At 45.1% G+C, this 20,528-nt stretch overlaps 1 protein-coding gene across 2 annotated transcripts in view; it reads right to left on the reverse strand.

Annotated features, from left to right (window-relative positions):
* TOMM70 (translocase of outer mitochondrial membrane 70) overlaps positions 1–20,528 on the reverse strand; it is a 252,001-nt gene that overhangs the window by 16,769 nt on the left and 214,704 nt on the right. The window lies entirely within an intron of this gene.

Below are 20,528 nucleotides of genomic sequence, written 5' to 3' on the forward strand. Positions count from 1 at the left end.
TTAACTTAGCTAGTTCTAGGGGTAACTTCCATGACCATTGTGAAGTGGCTTCTCCATTGTAAATGCTCATGAATATAACATCTGGGTGGAGCTTGCCTGGCTTCAAGATGGCCACAGCCTAAGAAAGCTCCAGAGACTGTCATATCAATCTGACAGTAATCTGTGAAATTCCATGGCGTAAAGGGTGCAAGAGCACAAGAAGTGAACGGGGCCAAACATTAGACACCAAACGTTGTCCTTGCGGTAGCAGCTGACTCATCCCGGACTCGCTTGCATTGACAAGCTGCATCGGCATAGGCGTGGCCTACTTTGTTCCCCGAGTCGCGGCCCTGAGGGCTGAAGCCACTGGATCCGTGCTCCCTGCTGCTCACTTGGAGGCCCTCGCCCGCTGTCACTTGTGGGCTCGCGGCGGTGAGTGGTGAACCTCAGGAGGGCGTGCAGGGCTATCCGCCCGGCTGGCCTGGGCCGGCGAGTGCTGGGTCATGCGAGCAGCTAGATTGCCCAGCCCTGCTGGGCTTGGTGGTGGGGGACTGGCCAGCTGACTGCCTTCTGTAGCGGCTTAACTACGGTTAGACTGCCTGGAAGACGCGGGCGAACCTGGCCTGGTGAGAAGGTGGCGCACTCACACGCCGCGACCGCAGTACAGCCATACTCAGTGGTGGGAGACTGGATTAGACAGCAGTGTGATATTTACACAGGGTAAGCGGTGGCACCGGTGGAGATGGGGGGCATTGAGATTGCGCTTAGGAGTATTATAATCTGCTGACACCTACCAGGGCACCAGTACAGCCAGAGAACACTACAATAGTGAGGCAGCATAGTTTAACCAGGAACACTCTGCAGGACCCCACAACCATATCAGGGGGAAAAGGTACAGATTGTGCAACCTGCAACACAATGGGGGAACCAGACAAGAACCAACAAAAGCTGCAATTTGAGCAACGCAAAGCCACCAGAGCAAGAGATGAAGAGGCAGACACAACACTGACAGGGCAGGAGGCCCAGACTACCGAACTAGGAGAGGATTTGCGGACAATACGAACAACTATGCAACAAAGCTTTACTACAATAGATAGTAAAATAGATTTTCTTACATTCCGCATGGACCGCATTTCAGAACGCATGGATAAACAATCAGAAAGACTAGACATGGTGGAAAGAAGGGTATCAGAGGCCGAAGATTTGCAGGTTGAAACAACTGGGGCGTAGAAAAAAAATGGAAGCGCTAATGGCGACACTGCAGAACAAAGCAGAAGACCTTGAAGCGCGGTCAAGGCACAACAACCTGCTCATAGTAGGGCTTCCCGAATTCACAGCAACGGGGAACATGGAACGTTTTGTGGAACAGCTTCTCATAACTTTGCTAGGCTGTGACATCTTCTCATCTGTATTCATTATTGAACGAGCGCATTGTTCGCTGTCCGCCAGGCCGGCCCCTGGGCCCCTCCCGCCCCATAATAGTTTGACTCATGAATTACAGAGACGAAGATGCAGCCCTGCGACGAGCCAGGGAACTTTGATCACTACAATATGAGGGCTCTGAGCTGTCCCAATGGATCCAAGTAGGGTACACCAGGGGCAGGATCTAATTCAGAGGAAAATGCCCCTCGTGGTGACTTAGATCAACAGGACTAAAGTATTGTATACTCCTCATAACTTGATATCATAAATACGCATTATAGTAATAATGTCACTGGCAATGTTGTTATAGTAATTACTAAGGAGTAAAGATGGCTCGGAGGAGCAGCGTGATTTATCATATCACGTATTTCACAACCTATAATAGGAGAGCAAGGTAAAGAGAGGGGGAGGGAACGGCGAATCAACCATGTGGACTGGATAAAGTCCCCTTACACTGCGTGAAGTTAAAGTAAAGCTTACCCTGGCTGACAGAAGTCGAGGCCAGCACCCTTAAGTTAATAAGCGTAGTATTGGTTAAACAAGTTGGATGTACTGATCATGGGTATTCACCACCCTACGTGCATCACACCCAGTTCTTGGTTCATGTGGAGAGAGGATTTAAGGAGAGGGAATAAGGTGCCATGTAACAGGTTGGGAAAAATGGATTGTGAGGGGGGGAACTACACATAAGGACATATACGGGAAGAACATCGATCCTATGGTAGACTCTACAACCCAAGAGATACATAATGAGCGTAAAGAGTGACCAAACGGCCAACAAACCTCAAGCGGCACCCCCTTAAGCTTTCTAACCTGGAATGTCAGGGGGTTAAACAACCAACGGAAAATTTGCAAAATTGTTTGTTATTTGAGGAGACATAATGTTGATGTTGCTATATTACAAAAGATGCACCTAGCACCTCACTCAGGGCTGTTGTCACTGAGTAAAATGAAGTGCACATGCGATCTGGTGTGGGCCTAGTCGTGAGCAGGTATACATATACCCGGGAGGTATGCAGTGACCATGGGGGAAGATATGTGGTAGACTGCTGTCGCAGAGATAACCTGGATGTGCTACTAGTAGGCATTTATGGTCCCAACTATGATGACCCCCAATTCTATCACTCCCTACACAGCACACTTGCACCGTATGTGAATATACCATAGCACTGGGGTGGTGACTTTAATTGCGTCCAATCTCCAGACTTAGACAAATGAACGTGTCCCCCCCAGAAGGTCATCAGCTTCAACTAACGCAATAACCGCAATAGCACAGCAAAAAGCTTGGTAGATGTCTGGGGCCATCGATCACGACAGGGCAGTGAATACGCCCATTATTCATCAGTACACGACATACACACCCGTATAGATTACTGGCTTGTTTCAAGGAGCCTACAGCCCTTTATACGGTACTGCGTAAACCTGCCACGCACATACTTGGATCATTCACCAGTTAAATTTACCCTGACTCCCGGAGGCATGCAGCCCAGGCTCCTCACTTGGCTGCTTCCGCCATATTCACTATTAGACACAGTGTTTCCTGTATGCCCACAATCTGGGAGGCATTCACGGTCTATATTGGTGGCGTGATAATCTTGAAACATGTAGGGGGGGCTCCGGTCCATAAGGACCGAATACTAAAATTGGAAAAAGAATTGACTATACTGGAGTGGGCCACACAGAGAGAGCCCGAACCGGAGAACTTAGCACAAATTGGAGAGAAGATAGATGAATATAATCAACTGCCACAATCCGAGATAACACTTAGGAAAATATGCTATTGCCAGAGTATATGGAGAAGGGGAGAGACCTAGCGCCTGATTGGTGCTCTGATCAGGCCAACGAAAGGGAAATGGGGGCTATTATTACTACAGGACGATAGTGGCAAGCCAGTTTGCTGTGCCCCACAGATTGTCAAACGATTACGCGCATACTATGCAGAATTATATACCTCGCGCTGCTCCAATATACACAAATCTACCAAGGATTATTTAGCACATATCGTGATGAAGTGGCTGACAAACGCCCATAGGGAGCCCTACTGAAATCACGTCTGTGCTGAAAGAAACGCAAAATAAAGCACCTGGCTCAGGCGACCTCACGGTGACCTTCTAAAAGGCATGCCAGGAGCGACTAATCCCACACCCAGTAAATCTCTTTACAGAAATGACCAGAGACGGCATTATGCCCCTGACAATGCAAGAAGCTATATTGATTATGCAATTGAAACCCGGCAGACCACCCAAGGAATGCTCCTCATATAGATCACTGTCATTACTTAATACAGACACGAAACCTTTTGCTGAAATTTTGGCGAACAGATTGTGGCACCCCTACTCCCGGGAGTGGTCGCCCCGGAGCACACAGGATTCGTTCCTGGCTGTTCTCTCACAAGCAATTTGCATACCTTGTTTTGCACAATTACCCGAATAGACCCTAACGTCCATGTGGCAGCTGTGTTTTTAGATGCTGAAAAAGCGTTCGACTCGGTCGAGTGGATCTTTCTATTGGCGGTGTTGCGGCATATGGGAGTTAGGGAGGTTTTTAAAAAATTGGTAGAATTTTTATCTGTGGAACCAGTGGCGCGTGAACGGCCTACTACCTACTCCAATTGCGATTACAAGAGGTACGAGACAGGGATGTCCGTTCTCCCCATTGCTATATGCATTGGTGGCGTGTGCAATGCGGGAATACCATGCACACCATGGCATAAGATTTCCACACTACAACTTGATAATATCCGCATATGCAGATGACATTACTATATATGAGAAACCCAGAACATAACTTAACACCAAAGCTGCAAGAGGTTGAGAGATTTGTCAGTCACTCAGGACTACGCATAAACTGGAATACGTCACGCGTATTCCCTCTCACCACCTCTACCACTCCTATTCAGATGGAATACCCTTTGACGTGGACCACTAAACCCATACGCTACCTCGGGGTCCAGGTACACATAGATCCTGGAGTAGTCATTCGTGAAAACTATGGTCTGGCAGTGCAGAGGCTCACGGAAACTACAGATAAATGGATTAGGCTCCCACTATCTTTACTGGGATGCATTGCACTCATGAAAAGGATAATACTGCTCTTCTTTTTATTTTTCTGTCGTAATTTCACACCCCCGCACCCTACTAATCAGGCTGGCTTGGGCAGGCAAACAACCAAGTGTGCAATGGGTGACTCTAGTAAAACCATACTCATCAGGAGGGCTTAATGCCCCAGATCTAGAAAACTATTACAGTGCAGCAGAGCAAATCCATGCACATTACTGGATATATGGCCCACGTGAACTGGCACATTTGTACCTATAAAGAGAAGAGGTAAGCCCACCTACCCTCCCACAATACTTACTCTTCAAACCACAGCGGAGAATCAATGTTATTGACCCTGTAGGGATCACCAGATACCAAATACGTACGAACGCAGATACACAGAAGATTACACACCATTATTCCCCAAAATTACCTGTAGAATGGTAGAGCTGGTTCTCCTTAAGGGAAGAAAAGACAGCCATACACGCATTTCACATGTTAAATATAAGCAGGATGGGGGACCTGTTTACAAATGGTGTAGTCAGTATCTGGGAACAGATGCAAGCACAAGTAGCTAAGAAATCGCTACTCACTAGATACCATTATTATAGACTAAAACAGTCGCGGCTTGCTCAGCTGGTTGACGAAATGACAGACCCACAGGAGTTTGCTTCGTTGACGCATTTATTAAAAGCCCAGTCCACGCAGCGTGGCATCTCAATATTATATACACTCGCAAGAACTAAGCACAACCCTATTCAGATGAAATCATGTAAGGAGTGACATGAAGAACTGGGCATTGATATATCAGAGGAACAGTGGTCATACTGCCGCACAGTCGTAAAGGCTATCTCACAAAACGCCTGACATCGCTTAATACATTTCAAATATCTTCACAGAGTGCATCATAACCTAACTCGGCCGTAGAAATATGGGTTGCGGGAAGACGATAGCTACATGAGATGTGGCGTTGATGGGGCTAATTTCACTCATCTGGCCTGGGACTGTCCTGGGGTGCACGCGTTCTGGACTGCAGTGTCTGGGGCACTACAAGACATGTCAGAGACACCTTTGTCTGTCATACCATTCCTCGCCCTTCTCGGATATGACGACGATGTTCCCCGGGTTTGCCAAAACTTAGAAGCACTTGGCATATTACTTGCAAAAAGAAGAATCGCCATGCGATGGATGAAAGGCCCACTACCCATACTAGCAGAGTGGTTCACCGACCTATCGTACTGCAATACACAGGCGATAATTACAATGCCTTTAGGCCGATAAGCTGCAGACCACTGAATCTCTGGGAACCATATAAGTCATAACTCAGGCGCACGACAGTGGATGAAGTAGATGAAGTGTAAAGAGAAGGGCAAGATAATGGGGGTAGGGGAGGCTAAACTCGTAGTAGTGACGTGCATGGACACATCCCTCTGCATATACTGTAGAGACAACAGGGGTGCTCGATGTGTAATGCTCCAAAGTGTTTTGTAAATGCTAAGTGTTCAATGTTAGCTATCCTGATTTTAAAATGTATGTACTACGCTATCGGTATGGTGTACCCCACCAGACATGGCTACTGTAATGTTTAAATGTGTATAAATGGAAAACAAAGTTTTATATATATATATATAAATTCACTGAAAAAACCATAGGTTTCACACATGTTATAGTTAGCGGAAATTTTACTGATAAAAAACCAGTGAAATTCCCCCGTTATAGTTAGTGCTGGCAACTATAACTCACGCGACCGCAATCCTCTGCTGATGCTAATACTGTATTTAGACACTTATTTGCCCATGTCTTCTTCCATACATTTTTAGCTATACATATATTACAAATATTTTTTTTTCATAAAGACACATATGTCATCAGCAGAAGATTGCGGTCGCGTGAGTTATAGTTGCCAGCACTAACTATAACGGGGGAATTTCACTGGTTTTTTATCAGTAAAATTTCCGCTAACTATAACATGTGTGAAACCTATGGTTTTTTCAGTGAATTTGTACGGTTTTTTAAATGCTAAGTTACTTTACGCCATTCGTGGCGTGCGCGCCCACTTAACGCAGTTCGTTCCGTGCACGGTAATATTTTAATTTTTCGCAATTTTTATAAGCCATGCACCATTTGCACACGGGGTGGAGAGAGTGTGGATAATTTTTTCTTTTATTATTTTTGTTCACAATATTTAGGTTTTGTCAGCTTTAATAAGCCCTGTACATTTGGTGGCCTTCGGCAACCAAAAGCACAGGGGGAGGGGTTAGTGTGGATAGTGTTTTTTTTAACACCTTTCATAAGCCCTGTACATTTGGTAGCCTGAGGCCACCAAAAGCACATGGGGTGGGGTGAGTGTGGATAGTGTTTTTTTTATTTCCATTTTTTTACCGTACGCGTACGGTAAGCGTAATCGGCGAAATTAGCGAAAAAAAAAAAATTGCATTTTTGCCCTTGGGGGGTCTTGGGGGACTCCCTCATCATGGCTATGTGTGTGGGAGTTGTCTAAACATCCCCGTTATATGATTTTAGACTTTATTTTACAAGCTAACTCTCAGTGCGAGAGAGAAAATGGCGGCCGCCGCTTCCGGGTTTCGGCCGATTCAAATGTTTACTAAGATCGAAGAGCCAATCAGAATTGCGCTCGCGCACGCCACCGTACGCGTACGGTAAGCGTACCGTAAGCGCACCGTAAGCTGGCTCAGATATATATATTGATTTAAAGGCTATTTTCTCAGAATCTACCGAACAGATTTACACCAAACCTACAAAAGGCACTTCCTTGACCTGAGGACTACCTCTCTGCCAAATTTCAAGTAATTCTGTTCAGCCGTTCGGGCTGTAGCCCTGTCTAAAGGTCCTATGGAAAAATGCATGGGAAAAACGCGTTTTGGGACCCCCCTTTTATCTCAGCCCCCGCTTGACGAATCCCCCCGAGACTTTCAGGGTAGGAGCGGAGCGTAGCGCCCCACCTATTTTGAAAAGTTCGCGAAGATTCGTCGACCGGCGCCAAAGTTATTCAAAATAGAATGTTGCGGATTTCCTATGGAAAAGGGGTCCTAACTATAACTACCTACTGGCGACCGCCAGTAGGTAATATATGTATATATATATATATATATATATATATATATATATATATATATATATATATATATATATATATATATATATATACATATACATATACACACACACACACACACACACATATAACATATCTGCCCTTAATGATCTCTAAATACATTTTCAAAAATTAATCAGTTTCTAAAGATATTATTTAAACAATGCCTCAAATGCATATCTATCCACTTGCTAAATTATTACAGTTAAAATTACAGGATGCATACTCGTGTACTTTGGAAGATGTTGAAACAAACAGGATTTCAGTGCAATACACAAGCCTGGTTGGAGTGAAATTTTATGATGTCCTTTAAGGCACAGTTCTAGAGCCCTCAGACTGCGTATCTGTGTCCATTAACTTCAGCTATTTTTAAGCTTTGCGGACCAAGGATCTGTGAACATCAGGTGTGTATTTCTGCTTTACTTTACTTTTTAAAAACTCGAGTCTGCGGTTCACCACTCCTTCCTCAGAATATGTGGCCCTCTCAAAAGAAAATGGAGTTCAGCCAGTCCTTTGGCAACAAAATACCCCCATGGCCTTGCAGTTGCCGCCCCAGGCTCCTACAATAGATGCGAAAAAGGACGTAGCACTGCAAGAACAACCCCAGGCCTAATCAGAAAGAGTAATCGAGATTCAGCCCTCAAGCTAGGTGCAAGGGGATGAGCCACCTGTGCATTAGGATTTAGAAACTATGTTAAACCTTATATTTGATGAAATAGGAGAACTAAAAGCATCACAAGCAACTGAGATTGCATCCCTGCATTATTGTTTGACGAAAATAGAGGAAGCAATTGCAAGCTTTCCGGCTAGAATGCAGGAGGCAGAGTCCAGGATATCGAAGCTTGAGGATCAGATAATTATATTGCAGCAGCAAACGGTTCTAGTGAGTAAAGATAAATCCTTTTTGGAGAATAAGATTGATGAATTGGAAAACCACATTCGCAACGCTCAAGCCTATGATTGGTAGGAGTGCCAGAAGGCTGCAAAGGGGCCCAAACTCTGCAATGGGTCGAGACTCATTAATAAAGAATTTACTACCTGAAATCTCAGGAGATTTGACAATTATGAGAGCTCACAGGGTACCGGCTCACCCATATCCATCTTCAAATTTGCTAAGGACAATCCTGGTCAACTTAGCAGGCTATTATATCAAAAAACAGATACTATCCATAGCCATCCAGAGAAAACAATTCTCTGCCAATGAAGTGACCTGTTAAATCTTCGCCGATATGTCCGCAGCAGCAGCACGTTGTTTAAAGGAGTTTCTGAAGCTCCTTTACATATTCGAAGCCCAGGGTGCGCAGGCAGCAAAAGACTAAACTCAGGGATTTAGCGAAAAAAGAAATTTCACATGTCCACAAACCTGGAGAAAGCTCAAGAACTGTTGCAAACAATTTCTACCTAAAGAGAGAAAAGTAGGGAAAGATTTACTATTACGATTTACAGTAGGATGGGGGTGGGTTGTTCACCGAGGGTCCCCAATACGGCTCCCAGTTTGGGTGTCCATTCAGGCGCCCACGCAGTGAGGGTCGAAAGGGATATTGTGGGCAATTCCTTTTCTCCTAGGGGTGGGGGGCGAGGTGGAGGAGGTGGGGAGCACGTATCCTAGAAAAGAGCAGAACCATAGACGAGAAAGCAATGTCGGGAATTTTCTGTTTACGAGGCTTCAATTTAAGAAAAGGGTTTTGGGAGATGGGGCTTGAAATACGAATAATGTTGGTCAATGTCAATGGGATATCTAATAAGCAAAAGTATGGGGCCTTAATTAGATGGTTAATCTCTTTTTCACCCCAAATTCAGACAAATACTCCAAGGCATATCCTAATTATTACTCAAATGCATATTTCGCTTCTGCTGGGTTGGCTAAGAGGGGTGTAGCAATCTATTTTGAACGAGGGGTAGGCTGGGACATTATACAAGTTCAGAGGGACCCCCATGGTAGATGGATCTGGATTACAGCAGGGTGTAAATAGCAACGTGTGTAATTTTGTGTACTATTATGCCCAGATCCCAGATGATCCCAAATCTAATATGAAGATCAACGACCAGGCTAGAGGAGCGGTGGGTCCAATAATTTTAAGGGGGGGAGGGGGTGTTTAACTTTATTCAGGATTTAGTAAGGGATACCTCGTATAAAACAAAAAAACTGCTGAAGCCAACTACTAAAAAAGTATTAGATATCATGACACAAGATTATCAATTGATTGATCCATGGTGCAGAGCCCTCACAGAATGTCACGATATACTTACTATTCCCGGCAATTCCAGTCCGATTTGCGTATCGATTATTTTCTTATCGCTTGTTCCTTTAGGTTTATTGATTCCCAAATATGGGCAAATTCATTTTCAGACCATTCAGTCATTAGCTTCAAGATAGAATTAGAAGCGAGACGAAAGGAAAGGTCCAGGTGGCAGATAGTCTTCTTCTCTCCAACTAGGAATGGGTGACACAAAAAACTGGATTGAAGAATTTTTCCAGATAAATAAGGGCACCGCAGTACTTTTTTCTGTTTAGGGTGCTTTCAAGGCATCTATCCGTGAGCAGATGGTGACCTTTATGGCCGCACAATCTAAAACTCAGAGGGCACGAATCGTCGAACTCCAACTAGCAGTCAATACCGCAGTACAGAGGAAGATAAATTCACAGACCAAGTGACCGGCGGTGGACCTGCAGCTGGCTATCGCCGAACAAGAGCTAAAGTAATTTTTTGTAATAGATGAGATAAATAGCTTGCAGATGCTTCACCAAAGGGTGTATGAAGAAAGCCAGCTGGTAGGTAAATTCTTGGCATGGCCATCTAGGGTGAAGCAGGAAGCCGCTTTAATCACCAAACTGCAGAACTCGAGTCGGGGGTTCTGGCCTCTGAGAAGTAAAAGATTGCAAAAACATTTCTTGATCATTATAATAGGCTGTTTGCGACCAAATATACGGCTTTGAAGGAAGTAATTCATCAGTATTTTTTTTTAGATATTAATCTACCACAGCTGTGAAGTATCCAGGCAGAAGAATTAGTGGCCGATATCACAGTGTTAGAAACTTGCCAAGGTCTAGCCTCAATGCCATCTGGAAAGGCCTGTGGGAATGATGGCCTTCCAACAGCCTTTTATAAAACACTTCAGGAACAGCTGATACCTTTCTTAGTAGAGCTCTTTAATTATGTGAAAACAGAATAGAGGACCCTCCAACTTCTGAGGAATCGATCATTGTCAGCTTTGTTAAAAAGGGGAAGAATCCCTGTGACATCAACTCATATAGACCTATTAGTCTATTAAATACTGATTATGAAGTCTTAATGAAATTCTGGGCAAATTGAATTACGCCTGTTGTCCAGAAAGCTATCCATACCAATCAGACTGGCTTCCTGGCAAGAAGGCAAATATCCTTCAATCTGGCTTTTTTAATACACGCTTTAGATTTTTTTTTAACATCCATCAGATGCCTGCACTTATAATGATAGTAGATGCGGAGAAAGCATTTGACCTTGTCAATTGGGATACCTTTTTTATGCTCTAAAGAGGGTGCGGTTTCCTAGTCTAATTATCAATATGTTATGCAATATATATATATCAAGGTACACAGGACCAAATATTCGTGAACTCCAGCACAGCCGGAACCATAGCTATAAAACGAGAACTTGGCAGGGCTATCCTTTGTCGCTATACTCTTTACCTTTTTTATTGAACCTTTAGGAGTCAGGATACGGGTGAATACGGATATAGAAGCACCAATAGAAGGTATGTCCAAACTTAAACTGTTGGACGATGTAATTTAGTATCTTAGGCTAGTAGAACAAAATATAATAACGATGTTTTCAGAGTTTGAGCATTTTCTATCAATCGGAGGGTACAAAATTAAACAAGACAGAAATATTGATGTTAAACACCTCTGGCAATATCCTCCCTGGTATTCTTCAACGCCCAGCTTTTTCTTGCAATTCGATTCGATACCTGGGGGCATATGTGACTAATTCTTACGCTGAGATGTATAAATTAAACTATGATGCTATGCTAAACAAGCATTTGCATTTACGCGAGTTTGAGCTATTGACATTGCAAATAATAATGTCTTTTTTTTTTTAAACAACAATAAAAGGCATTGTTTTTTACAATGCCAATAGCTGAAACTCTCGTAACTGCGAGACCTATTGCACTGCAAATGCTTGTGTTATTTGCAAGTAGTTTTCAATGAAAGACCAATAAGACAGAAGACATTGTCAGTCAATCACAAGCAGGTAGGTCAGCAAATAGCGCACCAAGGCATCATGAAAGAGGATGCAGATGAGCCGCCATGTTGTACAGGCACTGCCCAGTGTTTCCTCTCACGGCGTGTGCACATTGATGCGCCATGAAGCGGCATGCCATGAACAGAGCGAGCCTGGCATCAGGAGTGCACAGCACTTAAGACGTGCTTTAGGCGTGGATAAAAATGGAGAGGGTATAAGGAAAAGCTACTCACTACAAAGAAATTACAAAAATGCAGCACCTATCTCACTTGTTCCAAGGACAGGTGTTTAATGACTGAAAGTGAATGTTAGCTTATGGACGACAACATAGTGTGTCTTTCTGGAAACAGACAACGGTGGCTGCGAGGGGGTGAAGGCTCTGCGCTGCTTGAGTACAGGAGACACGTTTTGAACATGTTGCTTATGCAACAGGCTGACTTAAGTTAGACAAGCATTGAAAGCGTGCATCATCGCGATCGCTCTGAAAGCGAAAGTGATCGCGATGACGCATGAGTTTTAAAAGTGCTGCCGAAGGCTAGCGCGCCTCCACGGTCGCGTGAACGCAAGCGGTAGGCCAGCCAGCAGCACTTTGAAAGCTCACACACAAAATGTCTCTGAGCCAGCGCAAGCGCTGGGCTCAGCGAGACCTAAAAACAATTAGAGATTACTAGATAAATGGATATTTCTCCCTCTTACACTTATTGACAGGGAGTCCCTTATTAAAAAGTTAATCCTACCTGTATTAATTTTTCTATTCATGAATGTTGCGATAAGAATCAATATAGCATATTTTCAAGAACTGGATGCACTTTTTTGACAGTTTGTCTGGAACAAAAATGCACAGAGGGTAAAATATCTAGTTCTGCAATTGGAAACAAATAAGGCTGGGTGGGGGGGGGGGGGATGGACTGGCATTCCCCATATACGTATATACTACGAAGCCTCTCTACTAGACATACTGGTTCGCATAATTGATTTTAACAGATCTTTAGATAGCTTTTTTTGGGATAAAATGGTGAAGGAAGCTGGATCACAGATCCCAGTCTTAATACAGACAGCTAAACTCTACAAAAAAAAACAGGTATAAGACACTAAAAGTGTATTGTATGAGACTCCAGTCATACTCCATAAATGCTACATCGGCAGGCTATGAATATTTGCAGCTAAGGGGATGTAAAGTCTTAGGTTTACATATCCAGTCCAGCCACTTAAGGTTTTGGAATGCAAATGGCTTTAGCGAGTTGGGCCATTTTTTGCTGGGTGGGAAATGCATTACCTGGCAGGAATTTCAAGCTAAGTGAGGGGACCGCTGCACACTATCATTTTTTGGATTCATACAAATTCTGCATCTAGTGAAAGAATATTGCCTTGCATCCAGTCTTGGCCATCACCACTAACTGTTGCTCTTTTTAAAGCAAGGCTAAGAGGGTTGGGTAATTGGTACAGATTTCACCGGAGTCAAGGGGAAATACACCGAATAATAATTTTTTAAAATAAAATCACTGAGACAACTCAATGCTCCTTTTCTGAGGTCGAGTGGCAGACAATCTCACAATTCGGTAGCAAGGCCTTAAGGGCTGTCAATTTTAAGCGTATGTCTTTCCTGTCACAATGGATAACTTATTATACATCTAAAGCCCTCCATAGAATGTACCCTGAACTGTAAAATCTATGCTTTCGCTGCCGGCAAATAGGTGCAGAAGACTGGCTCCAAACTTTCATTACCTGCCCAATGTTGGCCCAGTTGTGGGAAAAAAATATTTGGCGCTCTCAGTAATAGTTTTTGGCTCGTCAGAACAGAGGCAAATTTTGTCAAAGTAGCCTCCTTAGTGGCACGATCCTTGATTCTGCCGAATTGTAGGCCTTCTGCAGATACAAATCGGGCATATCTGCCGGAGGTCGAGAAATAGAAGATTACAAGTTTGGATCGGATTCGTTTGACCCCTATTGTGGGGTATTTTCCCGAGTTGCTACAGGTTGATTTCAATTACTCAATGAAAGTGTTGCATACTCTACGTAATATTTGAAGCCCTGATGAAGTTCCTTCAATAGGAACTAAACGCGTTGGCCGATGGTCATTTTTTACTTCTATGACTAATAAAGAAAACTGATGGACTTACATATACGTTTTTGACTCCATTCCTGGTGCACCCTCCATCTTCAAATAATTGGATTTTTCTGGATTCCAGTGGAGCTCAACGGTGGCAGGTTCCGGAAGTGGATGCTCAGGACTCTTAATGTTTGTGGATAGGGATTGATGTGCTGAACCTTGGGTCAGCCACTGTCAGGAGTGTTTTGTTTATTCAGTCCAGGAGGTGCACATTCATGGTAAACGTTTTACAAAAGAAATGCATATGATAATGTCTTCTGGTAGATAATTTCCCCAGGCACCACACTGAAAGCTTTTGCAGTGATCCCCTTGCACGTCTATAGGTGGTGTTGTGTGGTTTCGGGTCGGGCCGCCTCAGGCATAAAGTTGAGCCACTATATATGTACCACCTTTGGGAGCTGGCGCCAATTTCCTTCTAATCTCCTTTCATGCAGATGGACGCAGAGCCACTGAAATCAGCCGGTGTGCAGGTTGGCACCTTATTAATGGTCTATATGAGACCATTCTACAGTACGGGGGGGGGGGAGGGTGAGTGTAGGAGGCTGCTTAGTATATGGTACAGACTTATTTAAGTGATGCACCTTGCACTAATCCAAGCAACCCTTATGGTGATTTTAGTGGTCTTTGAGAACCATAGAAAGCTCTCAAAACGGTAACTGTGGAGAACAGCTTTAAGGCTTATCTTGAAGGAGTGTTAAGCAGAGCTTGTTTTGCCAGTTTAATCATGAAATGTAGGTTAAACGAATAAGAACCACACAGTGTTTCTATAAAAAAAAATACTTTTATTTATTACACAACACTCACTAACACATTGGTATATCTCCTACCCGGAGATATCAACACAATACACATAATACTTCAAATGCAATCAATAGGGTAAGTAGCACAAAATACAGTGGTCTCTAGGGGGACACCAAACAATATACTAAGTAAGTGGAATGTGAACTGCAAAGGAGGACAGGATCTGGACCAGAAGACCTAGAGGAGCCAGGGACAAAAGGGACCAACCAAGGTAAGTACCCAGGAACCCCACGGAGGCTGTGTGAAGAGTGGGAACACAGCTGTGTGCCCAATAGAAGTCATTGGAGAAGTCGTGGTTTCAGTTTTGCAGAAGGACCCTTCCCAAAGGACCCAGAAGTATTCGATTAGAGGACTGAAGGTTGGGGAGCAACCCCACCCGTGGATGCCATGCAGACCAGGTTACCTACACCAGGGAAGCCGGGTCCATAAGAGTGAAGAGATATCAGAAACCTCCGTAGACGGCAATGGAAAAAGTGCCTCTGGTGAAGGTGAAGAAGTCCAATGGAATCCAAGGATGGATTCTGGAAGTAAAGAGCCTGCAAGCAAAGGGGACAGAGTCTATGCCTCTCAGGAGTGACCAGGAGGCATGTAAGAGCAATGCACACTAATGTTGGACGGTTCAGAAGAGTTGACTGTGTCCTTGTTGCAGCAGCTGTGAGGACCAGGCAAGGCTGAGGACGACACCAGGAGCCGTGCACGAGCTGTCCCTCGTCGGATGTCAGTGATTGGGTGCTTGATGTCCAGCAGGAGCACCAACAAGCCCTAGTAGCCGCAACTGGCATGAAGGACATAAAAGGAGCAACGTTGGGACCAGCAAGGTCCAAGGGCCTCACAAACAGCAGGAGAGTCCAGAGCAGGCCCCGAACAAGCAGGGGAGCACCCTCAGGAGGACCCATAGGCCGAAGGCACAGGAGTAGCAAGAGGAACTTGAGCAGCTCACCTGAAGGAAGGCCTACGGTGCAGAGGATGCGGTGAGGACTCTGTACTTGACAGGAAGAGATGCTGGAGGCTGGAGCATCGTGTAGCACCAAGATTTCTGGAGTACAGAGCCAACAAACCTTGGCAATGGCAAGTCGAGGTGCTGCACAGGGGTTCGGTCCTAGCCTTTCCGATGAGAGATGCAGAATTGCAAAATTGCAGAGAGGACAGGTCAGGCCTTGAGGGAGTTGCAGAACCACCACCTGTGTTGCTGAGCCTCAAGAAGTCCGTGCGACGTCAGGAGGAGCAGATCGGTCAGTTTCACTGCGGTGCCTGCAGATGCACGGGAGTGACTCCTTCACTCCAAGGGAGAATACTTCGGGTGTCCTTGATGCCCACAGGTCTGTTGAAGATCCTTCGCATCATACCGGCCTGCACCAGCTATTCACAGCACACCGGTGTGTCCTTCATTTCCGTCCAACGCGCTCACTTAGTCGGTACTAGCTGTATCTTTCAACATCCTCCCCCCCCCTGCTTTAGGAAGGCAGATTCTCGCCAATTCCTCCGGACGCGCCTGTCATATCCTGAATCGGCCGCTGACCACATTGCTGGTTCCTGCAGATGCACACCTTTTCCTTAGTTTCCACTACTGTTATCGCCTGCCGATCTCTCCTTGAGCATTGCGGCTCACATCCTTGCAGTATATTTTGCCTCTCCTCCGTAGGCTGTCTGTGGACTCCCTCCCTGCGTCACCATTCTACCCTTCAGTTCCCCATCCAGGTAGCGGTCATACACGTAGCCCCTCTAGGCTGCCCTGGATGTTAGTTTTCAGAACCTGGACACTCGTTCTGTGACAGCTTTGGCCTGGTCTCTTGATCCAGGAGGCCCAGGATGCCCTTATGGATGACCCCTGTACCACTTGAGTATTCATACACAGCTATTCTCTAATTACCAGCAGGTAAAATCCTCAGGCCACACACCTGGTTTGTCCTGATGATTCTCTTAGGGATCGAAACGCTGTGGACTCTAGCACTTTGACACAAAATTGTTGCATATAAACTACTCTGTATTGGTGCAATGATACTCTCACTATTTTTGTTTGGCCTATCGAACTGATTAAGTCTTGGCCATTTTTGTTGGTTTATGCCTGATCATTTATTTTTAATTTCCCTCTGTGTTGTTTCTTGTGACACTACCCCAGTTCCCTTGTGTTATATCCTTGTTCTCCATGATGAAAATTAAAACTATTATTTTTCTATAAGATATGTAGGATATAGTTGTTATTATATTTCAGTGTTAATTTTGATCCATTTGTAATTGTTGATAGGGACCTCTGTTTCTTCATAATTACCCACATCCAAGGTCCTCCTCTGACCCTTTGGGTTCCCTTGTCACTAAAATATATATGAAGATCCTGGAAGATGCACAGACACAGACGACGGAGACTTGCAGAACAGAGAGACCAAGAGCAGCAGGAGTTTTCCTTGGTGAAGTCTCGGTTCCAGGCAAAGTCCAGCGAAGTACAAGTGTCCAGACGGTTGAAGATTGACGTAGTTTCAGGCTTGAGTTTTGTCCCACGACGAATCTGAAGAGCCACCCACAGGTAAGCCCTAAAGTACCCTAGGGAAAGGGTTGGAACTGTTCAGGGGGTCCCTCCCAGAGGAGTGCTGGACTGTCCTTTGTCCAGTTTCACGCCAAAGCGGGAGCCAACAGCTCCCTGAACTGGCTCAAACTGGAGCAATCAAGAAGGGCACCAAATGTGAAGTCTTGTGACCCTGGCAAGCACCCCCACCCTAGCCCAATACACTAAGTTCTGTCTGGGAGGTGGTCACACCGCCCTGTGAAAGGAAACCTATTGTTCTACCTTCCCCTGCTCGAGCTCAGCAGTAGGAGGGCGGCAGAATTAGGTCTGTGGTCGGCAGCTGCACTAGCTAGCTGTCAGACTCGGAAAGACTTTTAACAGGAGTACAGGGGGGTACCCCAAGGTAGCTCCCTCACACATCTCAGTACCTGCCATCTTGTAGACAGGGGGACCTCTCAATCAGGAAGAGGCACATGACTCCCCCCCCAGGATGGGCACGGTCCGTGAAAGAGGAGCTTCAAAGGGCTGCCTCCTTTGTTAGCTACCCCCAGCCTTTGGTTGACATCTGCAACTGTCTCCCAACGATTCTGACCCCCATTTTGGGCGCGAGAACCAGCGGGAAAACCTAGCCAGGAAGGGAGGTGTGCCCACCTATGCCAACCCTAACCCTTAGGTGGGGGAGGCAAGGTGAAGCACACATCTCAGTCTCCGCCGTCTTGTAGACATGGAGACCTCTCAATCAGGAAGAGGCTTATGACTCCTTCCCACTAGAGGGTGGCATACTAGGGGGTGTAGACACCCCAGGGAAGGGACCCTTGGGTCCCAACCTGCACACCCCTGTAACACCCTTAAATCTAGTATTTGGGGGTACCCTTGAGCCTTGCCTCTTCAGATTCGATGCAACAAGAAGAGGAAGAACTGAAAGAGCCGTGCTGTAGAAGAGGACGACGACGACAACGACAACTGCCTTGGCCACAGCCCTACCGCCCTGTCTCCTGCTCTGAACCCGTGAGCTGAACCCAGGTGTGCTGCAGCCAGCAGCCTTCAAAAACCCCGTTGAACTGCTCTGCCTTTACAAAGACTTCCTATCTCCCGTGGTCACTGGATCTGTACAACACCAACCCAAGTCAGGACTCCAGATCCGGCCGTATCCGCGATTCCTCATCACTCTGCACCAGACGCCCAGGTGGCCCAACACCCCAGTGATGCCCCCCCAGCGATCCTGACCTGTGATCCAGCATTAGACTACCTTCACCTTGACACCAGCAGCCTCAATTCGAAGGGCCCCCCCCCCCCCAACTGCGACTGGAACCGGTGAGAAACACTTGCAATTGAGAAGCTTCTTACAGGCCGCAATTGTGGGGGGGGAGATGTCAGTTTCTACAGATTCGAATGCTGGATCTGATAAAAGGGAAGTGCAAAATAGGGCAAATCTATAGGGAATTTATTTTAATACAATCTGATGATCTGTCTAGATAGGAAGCAATATGGGAGGAGAAACTGTCGCTAACCAACCTGGATTTTCAGCTGATAACGCGAACCGCCAGTTCTATTCTGCTCTCTGGTAGCTTAAGAAGCCAATCATATATGGCTATGTTTAATTTGTATTACACGCCAGCAAAGATTGCAAAATGGAAGGCGGGGAGGGGGGCTAATTGCTCAAGATGTGGACTCTATGCGGCAGATTCGATGCATATGTTTTTTTCATACCCTGCACTTCAGCCACTTTTGTTGGATATTGAATGTTTTATGTTAGTATCTTTGGGCATACCTATGTCTGTAACAGCATCTCTGGTTCTGTTTGGGATAGAATTTGGTACAGATTCGGGGAGGCAACCGACACCTCATAGATGTTTTAAGTTTATTTGTATGTCGGTCTTGAGGTTATGTATAACGTCTCAGTGGCTCGATCCTGAGCCTCCGTCATTTGTTATTGGAGGGATAAGGTTATTTCAATATATAATATGGAATCTGCACTGTATAAATTGAAAGGTATGGCAAAGAAAAATCTGGGTGCCTCAATATGGGAGCCGATAAGAACCTGGGTACAGTGATGTAACTAAGTAATGTCTTTTATATTGTAGTGAAGTCACAGATCGGTATATTCTGGTTCTCTTTATTTCTTTTTCTCTTTTGTATATTATGATTTGTTAAGAATTTAATGTGTCCTCGCTGAATCGCTAAAACTTAATAAAAAAAAAAAATTTAAAAAATGGAACCGGTGAGAAGAACCCGAAAGGATGCCCCTGCATCCGCAGGTCCTGTGACCTGAGGTGCCCGGCCGATGGTGTTTTGGTGTCCAACAACTCTTCAACTTCTTCCTCCAGTTGTTGGTTTCCTTCGTCAGGTCTTCTGGCTCGAGGCTGCAATCCTTTTTCGCGACCAACATCCTCCATTGAAACGCATTGGGCTCCCAACTCCTATTAAGCACCCTGCACCGAGCTGCCCCTGCGCCGCTGGTGGTGTGGACTTGGTGCTAACCTGGAACCCCCTTTACACTGATCCTAACCCTAGGATCTTGGTACCCGAGACAGAGTGGCCTGCCTGTGAGCAGTCCTCAACAAAGGTGATTCCTTGCCTATTGGCTAACATTGGCACCTTGCACCCGGCCGTCCTAGTGCCACTGGTGGTGCCCCTTGAGTGCCAACCAGAAACTTGGGGAACCTTTATTCTACCCGCCAAAGCTCCAATTCCAAAACTGATTACTCACCTGTAATTTAACACTTTGTTTTTTCCCACAGGACTGAATTGTGTGTTTGTCTGTTTAAGGGTCGAGCTGCCTTGTACTGCACAAACAGTAATCTATTGCTTGAACAAGAGTTAATCTGCTTACAAGTGTCCTGTGTGGTGTAAATTGTGTTTGGAGTATGTATCATACCAAACCAGAACTGTAATCGAAAAGTACTTACCTGAATTTTTAAACTGTTTCTCAACTTCAAAAATTAATCTGAATGTTCCTGCAAATCCAGTTTTCACTGTCTTGCTGAAAGTAACATTGTATGAAGAGTTTAACTTACCTGCTACCAAGTGAATTTTGGTTCTAGAAATAAAATAACAAAATAATAACTTTATTTGCAAACAATTGGTCTGGATTCAGTCTTTGAATGTGTGATATCATTTCTTGCCAGAGTGTGTACAACAAATGCTTAACACTACCCTCCTGATAAGCCGGACTGTTCAACCACACTACCACAAAAGAGAGTAAGGTATTATTTACTTTAGCCTCTGCTATATCTCTGGGGATCCACTGAACTTTACTTTGGTATAGTATATAGAGAGCCAGCTTCTTGCAGAGACTTATAGGTTTTAAGTGCAGTGACCTCAGATATAAGGAAACATA

The sequence above is a fragment of the Triturus cristatus genome, chromosome 8, assembly GCF_964204655.1.
Source record: "Triturus cristatus chromosome 8, aTriCri1.1, whole genome shotgun sequence".
Lineage (NCBI taxonomy): Eukaryota > Metazoa > Chordata > Amphibia > Caudata > Salamandridae > Triturus > Triturus cristatus.